We start from the raw sequence: 8365 nt of genomic DNA, 5'->3' as shown, positions 1-8365 counted from the left end.
CTGGTGTCGCCCCTTTCCTTCCCAGGGCTGCCAAAAACCACAGGTCGCTGCTGGAGGGGAACACCCATCATGGCCAGGCAGCCCCGCTCCTCCCTCCTGTCCTGCATGGCTGGAGCTGCCCTCTCCACCTGGTCCTCCTCACCCTCCTCAGTCAGCACACCTCCCCCTGAGATGGGTGCCTCAGGCAGGCAGGGCTCCCACCTGTGGCTTCAACCTCTCCGGGTGGTAAGCCCAGCACCTAACCACTGTATATTTAGCTACAAGTGAGTTTTTGAAAGCACAGAGCACTTTGGGTTCCTATCCTACACCCAATCCTACTCGGTTAGGATTAGCAAGCCAAGGGTCCAGTCTCACTTGACCATGTGACCACTTCTGCTTGCAGATAGCTCTGGCTCAAACTCTCTGCACTGGCAGCTGGGGGAAACACTGTTCCTGCCTCCACCTGAATGAACCTCTGGCTGCAAAACATCAACCAGAAAGACTCCCTCTGCTGCCATTTTATTTGCCTTTTACTCTCAATAGCACAACGAAGCATACTTGCTTTCTGCCTCTCTCAGTTTAAGGTCCCACCAGAATGATTATTAGCTCAGGCACACCAATTTATCTGCCTATGCCCTCAGCTGATGGAAAAAACGTATTTGAACAAAAATCAGGGAATGGGGTATGAGGGTAGAGAAATACCAGCAAAGTTTTGAAGTTTTCAAGGTTTTTTGTTTTGATGTATAGTTTCAGTCTCCAATAAACCTTTAAATTTAGGTCAAACTGAAAATGTGATAAGCTAAGCTCTGTGCTTGGCTGGAATAACCATAGCTGATGGACCACACTCATTTTTACTGAAGGAGACTTTGATTCATTCAGTTCAGTAGCTTTCCTATACCAGGTTCTTTTTACTGTTTCTTTGTTGTCACCTGTATTTATCATCCACTATATATATATATGTATTTCTGCAATCCATCTTTTTACAATGGCACCTTGTACATTATTTCTAGTGAGATACCAGTGAGGATCCCCATAAAGACTGGCTTTATAAAGCAGCCTCCAGTCTCCCACAGGACACAAAGAGGAATGATAAACCATTCAAAGCAAACGTTGAAACTCTGCAGCAGTAAGTCCTGAAAGGGAAAAGTACCTGATGATTTGAAAGGCTTCTCTAACTTTCCTGCAACATGGCATCAGCCATCAGACAACCTGCTGGGAGCTCATCAGTCCCCCAGATGAGCTATTACTCACAGTACTATAGTGTTACAGTCTTCCTAAAAGCAAAGGCAATGTCAGTAAATAAACTATGGAAGCCAAGAAATACAGGATTCTTTCAAATTAGTATCCCTTCAGGATCAAGGAAGAGAAACACTGTCACAGAGGGGTTGTTGTCTATAGTACTTTGCCTTTACAAAAATTTACTGGTTGAAGAGAAAGTTAAAAGCAAAAAAAGGGACTCAAGGACTGTTTTCTCTGGATAGTTATTTATGGTATTCTGCTGTTAAGTCTCTCATCAGTATCTGGAAACTTTCTAAAATTATTAGAGCGACCTAACACCTTCTGCTCAGCTTTAACTCTCTTCAGCCTGCAAACAACTCTTAAGAGCCGTACCTGCCTTCTATCTTCCTGTCCCAAGGAAAATTTCCTGAATACTTGGTGATTCAATCACACCGAGACCCTTGCGTCTCGGACGTGGACTCTCAGGATTATTTTCCTCAGCTGATACACTAGTATCTCTTCCCATCTGTAGACAAAGATGTTCCTCTTTCTTCCCCAAGAAAGGAACACTGGTTACCTTCCACATTTAAATCACAGGTTCCTAAAAGCCAGTTCTTGCTGTGAGCACAAACAATGTGTGGCAAACAGTATGCTCAACTTCCGTAAAGACTCTTCACCCTTGCTATAAGCAAATGCTTCTGCTTTAGAAGCATTCTAAAAGTGACACCAAGAAATAAATTCACAGCAGTCTCTCTGCCCTAATCAGGCCCGCTGGTCCTGCAGACTACTTACAGGGTGGCCTCCTGAGCCTCGGTGAGGTGTGTGTGCCTCACTGCTGACTGGAGAGCAATGCCTTTCAGTCCCACATGTCCAAAGCCCTTTCCTAGATTAGCCCTCAGTCTCCCTGACTGGCAGGTGAATCCACTCAGGAATAAATGCCCCCAGCTGAGCAGTCTGTTTTCAACAGTATAAACCCCTATCTTCAGGTGACATAACCAAGCATCCTTCTAAATGACAAATACCCTGTCTTTTGCTTGAAGAAAACACAACTCTTCTGTTACACACAGAAAAAGTGCAAAATCTGTTACAGCAACAGGGTTAAGCCCCAGCCCTCCAAACCTTCCTTTTTAGGACTTTTCCATATTAACTAATATTGCACCTTTAAGAAAAACCAAAATTACTTCCTGTCAAAAGTGTGATTTTGTTGCAAATAACTGAGAAGACTTCTGTAAACAAAACACCACAAAGGACCACCTGTGGGTCTGAACAGCTGCTACTTTTTTTGCCAAGTACTTTATCAGTGTGTCTGTTCAGATCCCTCACAATTGCACTAGCTACTGCCATTTGCGTTTCAGACAACTGCATGCTGAGAAATGAGCACAGGAAATGGACTTAACTGAGACCACTAAACATTTATCTTCATACTAGCCTGGTAGATCATCATGTTTATTTGAAGCAGCATAACAGTTTACAGCTGGAAAAAACCCAATTGCATACAAAATTTTCTTTTTTCTGCCTCAAGTAACACATTTGGCTTTATAGAGGTAGCCTTTTCATTAATATTTTAGAGACATTTTCAGTTATTTTTGAACACATAAATATACAGAACAATATTTATTATCTTTTTTATTTTAACCCTGTCACCATGACAGGCATGGGAAAATAAATACAGAATTAATGAGGACTACTAAGGCACTGTACGTATCAGTGACTTGGAGCAAGTTGGTCATGGCTTATTTAAATCAGGGGCCTCTGATAATCACTGTGCTGCACAATCCAGTGATTTTGATTTCTCGTCAGCAAATAAAAAGGTTAAACACTCAACCCCATACAATTATGGGGTTGCAAAAAAGCAATGAGCTCTCCTTCCACCCCTCATTTTATCAACACCAGTTCTCTAACAGTAGTGCTAATATTCTGTTACAAATGTCTCAGTATTTCATTGCAAGGTGGAGACGGTATTCACTTAACAGTAAAGATCTTACCCAGCTTTTGTGGTTCAGGACTGTTCCACGTAGTAATTTCTTCAGCACTACAATGTGTGCAACGTACTGGACAATTAATCAATTCACATCAATTACCTACTTTCCTTGGAAAATTACTATGCTGGCTAATAAGCCTTACTGTTAGGAGGCTGTATGAACTTATAAATGGTATTATTTTAAAATACCTGTTTGGACACTTTCATGTTTGCTACCCACTTTAGGTATGTGAATTAACCTTAAATCACATAGAAGTAGCTGGTATGATCAATACACACGCTTTTGTCCCACATCTACTGGAGAAAACATGTTCTGGTCTAAGAAAATATGCTGCCTGACGTCAGAGTCAGAGAATTGTATCCAGGAATCTTTATCTGAGCCCAAGAATACTCGACTACTCACTATGAGACACTGAGTTATACAAATTAACTGTGGTCACAAATCTGTCAAAACCTTAATAAACTCCATTTATATGCATTATAAAAACCCTTCCAATCTTGTGGAAAAAATTATTTTTCCTGCAAAAAACTGTCTGTGAAACACAAATTTTTTGTGCATCATACTTGCCAGCTACATCAAACCCCAGCAATGATACTACTCCAACCACCAAAGTTATGCTCTGGAAGCTCAATCTCCTAACAAAATTCAAATCAGAAAAATAAATTCCTTCATTTAAAGAAGACAAAAAAAAAAGTTGTAGATTTTGCTTTGAAATCCATTTCCCTCATCTTCCATGTTCATTTCTCTAAATATGCTCCAGTGTGAATGCAGCTTTCCTGCAATTCAATGAGAAAAATGGCACAGTCATCCAGAAAAACATTCCCCAAAGGCTCCCTTTTTGTGTGCAAGAGCATTAATGATGAGTTAACTCTCCTGCAAGCATGTAAACATAACACACCCTAATGTCACTCTTGCTGCTGTTTTTTTATTTGGTCTTTATTTTGTTTTTATACCCACGTAACTCTGAGGATCATCAATGGAATGCATAAAAAAATTAAAAATAATCTATTTCTCCAGTGTCATAGCACATGCAGTATAGTGGAAGGTTAACTAACTCACATCTTCCCCTATTTCCCTTGGAAAATTATTATGCTGGCTAATAAACCTTACAGTTATGAGGCTTTTATGAACTTACAAACCCTGCAGCATTTTAAAGTGCATGTGCGGTTTGCTCAGCTGTTTGAACGCTTCCCACCCTAGTCACCCTCTCTCCCTGTGAACTCACACCCCAGAATAGCTTTGCATCAATGAAAAATAATTGTGTGATTGAAAGTGCATGAGATTCATGCACATTTATTCCTTCCATGACTAATTAAAGGGGTTTGGGATTTTTTTCCTTTTCAACTAAATGGAGCTATTTGCCAGATGCTGACAGCTAGCATGTTTGGTGTATAACATGCCCTGGATTTATTATCTGATCTTCAGATGAACCACTTAAAACTCCTAGGGATTTATTTTTACCAATTGTAAAACAGAAGTAACAATCACCACCCACCTTAAGGTGTCTTCAGACATTCCAGTGAAAATGCCATCTAAAGGCACACCAACAATAGTCACTGAATCTAGTGCCTGTACAACACAGGCAACCAAGTTCTTTCTTCCAACTTCCCACAGGAGTTTGTGCCATTAGGGAAGTAGAGAATGCGGAGCATGTGTCTTGACACAAACATGGAGGTGCTATGTGGATGGCCTTGGCGCTACACTGCCCAGAGGAGCTTGGCAGAACTTCCACTTTTCTCCAAGAAACCTGTTTCGGAATACCAATTTTTATAAAAGATATTAATAGTTGAACAAGAAGCAAAGGATTTTTTCCTATCAGCTATGAAGAATACACTCAATGCTAAAGGATAAATAAAAGAAATCAGTGAAGCAAACAGGGCGCTTTGTTTCTCTCTCAAACACCAGACTGCTTTTGCACCACACAAAATATTCTGCAAAGAGCCTCTTTGAGGAACATTCAACCATCTAACTGCTAAATGGTTTCGGAACATCCACAAAGCATTTTGCTCATATGTGACTGACTCAACAGGCTGACAACCCTACCTTATTTCTACCTGCTAAGAAGACTTAAAAGATAAATAAACTGCATCAAATATTTTCCTAAACACTGCACCAATTTCAGCAGGGACTTTGCAGAACTGTAAAAAAATGAAGCCGCCCGAATAAATATTTCTAAATAAAAAGGCAACTGATCCATATAACAGCTTGGCATCATTTATCTTTCTCCATCTGAAAATACCTGAGAAAACTGATTGAGATCATGAGTGCCTAAAGAACAAGTGAAAGCTGTAAGGCATCATCCTGTGATTTTTCAGAACAGAATTTCCCTCCTGAGCTGATGATGTGATCCCCTTGGACACAGTCAATAGATGTCCTGGAAAATACGTTTTTATTTCACAAATTATTTCCTTAACCAGTGTGAATGCAATACCTGGCACTATGCATTTCTGAAATGCGGGACTGGTTTTAGTACTACAAATAGCTGAAAAAAGTGCATCTAAAATGATACAAAGCAGAAACAACATGAAATTCATTCTCGCTGATACATGGGTATTTCTGAATGCTAGAAAGCATGCCAATTACCAGCACATTTGGAGACTTAAACTTGAAAACATCTGGAATGCCAACTGAACAAGTCCAGCTGCATCACTTATCTAGTATTTAACACAGAAATACACTGTGCTATGTCTTTTCCCTGGCATTTATTCCAGGCAAAAGTTTTTTCTTATTATTTTTCAAATCAGGATTAAAAAAACAACAACGAAATCACACACAAAACCCCCCAAATCTAAACAGTACCACCACTCCCCAACAGATACTCACCATCATTATTACTTCTCTGTACAATCAAAGTAATAATGAGAAATGTCACTAAAATAAGCTGGCTCTCAGAACAGAAGGGGCTCTCACCATCAGGTAACATTATACACCAGTCTGGGAAGACCCTGCAGACTGATGTTAGGTGTATATCTCTGTAATGAATCCAAGCTTTTCATCTTTGAGAGATGGCTATAATATGGACATTTATGTCATGGTATCTCAGAAACTACAGAAGCAGCGTGATGTCGAGACAGAATGTGAGCAGTCAGCACAAGGAGCAGTACCAAGCTGATTAGCAATGGAGAGGAAAGCAGCTCTGTACTGTGAATGCTCTGTACTGCGGCTAAAGCTGGCAGAAAACTAAAATCAAACTGCTTTCCTTGATTTTAATAAATACAATAATGATAGTACCTCGGATTATTTTTTTTCTTTCTGGAAGGAATTAAAGGAGGTGGTTGAAAAAAAATAAGAGGTAAGGAATAACATCTGCCCTTTTTGAATGGGGAAATGTGTTTTCTTGGTGGCCCGTGACCTCAAAAAAGAAGAGAAAAATAGCATTTTACCAATAAAATTATTTTTTCTTCACTATCCCACACTTTGACAAAACATTTTGAGCAATTCTAATTCATTGCAAACCACAGTGACAGGAAGGAATCGAAGCTCAGTTCATGCTTCGCACATCTATATTCCAGTGCATACAAAAGTCATATAGCACCCCTCAATATATTTTCTGAACACTTGGCAACAATACATTAAATCTAACCATGGTTGCATGTTGGCTCTTTCTTCCTGTACTCAGAGGTGGAAGACTTATGAAGTGGTGTCTTTCATCTTTTGAAGTTTGTAGGAGACTTTTTTTCTTAAGTACACACATTACAAGGTTTGGAGAGGGTAAAGTCAACAAACTGTGCCCAGCAGCTGGAACGTAGAGCAGAGAAACCAGTTCCTGTTGGGCTTGAGTCTACAGCTTCAGATTAGTCCCCAGGAAAGCTCAGTCCTCAGACAGAGGCGCTTTGTTCTCATCACAGAAAACCCCATCACACCCTGAGAACTAACACTCTCAGAGGCCTCATCACAGAGTTTTCACAGTTTTGTTTATGGCTTTCCTTTAAGGCTGGGAAATTTACAATGACCTGAAGTGCTACATGCCAGCATTATTCTCTGTGTTGAACTGTGCTGTCTCTCAATGCTCAGAAGTGGGCCAGGCTGCCATGATTTACAGAAGCATATGACAGAACTTTACTTACGATGCACATCAGACAAGAGTTTGTATTGATAGTGAACCTTAGAAAATAGATTTAATTCCCCACACTATGGGCTGCCCTGAACATTTACTGATCTATGTCTAGAAATCAGTTTCTTCCCATGATAAAAATATACCAAAAGTTAACAAAAATTCAAAACTTAGTTGACTCCAGTGAGTAGAAAGAAACAGACAGCAGATTGCTTGCTGTGTCACAAGACCCTGTTTACAGATGTTAATCTGAGGAAAAAAAATGTTTTCTCCCATGCAGGCAACACCACCACTGGGCTATATGGTCAGGTTTTCACCAGGCTGCTGAAAGTCAGTTAAGAAAGCAACTGTTGTAACAGGAAAGCAAGACAGTGGCAACACCTCTGGTGCAGCCTGTTACTTACCCCAAAAGAGACAGAAATTGCAGTCAAGCTTCCACGGCCAAGAGAAACAGCCTTCAGGGCATCACCTCAGTCTTCTAGCGTATCCTCAGGATGTCTTGCTGCTCTTGTGCCTCTTTATCAACATTTCTTCGGCCTGCTGAAAAGCAAGTCAGCACCAAACAGAAAGCTCTCCCTCAAGGAAGGAAGAGCCTTTCTTTGTAACCCACAAAATTCATACCTTTGAGGGAAGGGACAGTAGAGCCAAAGCTCACATTCCTACTCAAGCAGATCAGCATCAGGTGGTTGCTGTCCCCAGCTCTACAGTCGGACTCTCCCCTTTTTGGTTTAAGCTGCTGCATTTTGCATTAACTGGTTTTCCATTAGTGCAAGAGCTTATAACACGTCAGTTTAACAGTACAGTGGGTGAACATCATCCCTTTCACTGGAGGGAAAAAAATAGAAAGATATTAAAGTTAATTAAGGACACAGGATAGAAAAATTAAATCAGACTATTTGGAAATATCCACCATGAGGAACAGTTTAACTTACTGCTCTCAAATGTGAGTAAAGTTGGAGGCTCTGACTTGAAAAAGTATACATACATATTCTTTACACTACACAAGCAGGGCTGAATTTGCTTTATCTGATGCTTACAGAAACACACGGATGAGAACATTCTCTTCTCCACAGCAAAAGACATCCTTGTACCAACCTGACTGTCCTCAATCCTGCAGACCTCTACTCCATGA

General features: G+C 40.4%; 1 long non-coding RNA gene across 1 annotated transcript; it reads right to left on the bottom strand.

The window, feature by feature from the left end:
* Positions 1-4694: 4694 nt before the first annotated feature.
* LOC114013768 (uncharacterized) lies at positions 4695-8023 on the bottom strand. Its single transcript, XR_003556947.2, has 4 exons — positions 7855-8023; positions 7638-7770; positions 6411-6531; positions 4695-4926 (listed from the first exon to the last, which is right to left on the bottom strand). It is a non-coding gene; the product is annotated as an uncharacterized LOC114013768 (long non-coding RNA).
* Positions 8024-8365: the final 342 nt, after the last annotated feature.

Source organism: Falco peregrinus, chromosome 2 (assembly GCF_023634155.1).
Source record: "Falco peregrinus isolate bFalPer1 chromosome 2, bFalPer1.pri, whole genome shotgun sequence".
Taxonomy (NCBI): Eukaryota; Metazoa; Chordata; class Aves; order Falconiformes; family Falconidae; genus Falco; species Falco peregrinus.
This window is presented reverse-complemented; position numbering and strand designations above follow the sequence as displayed.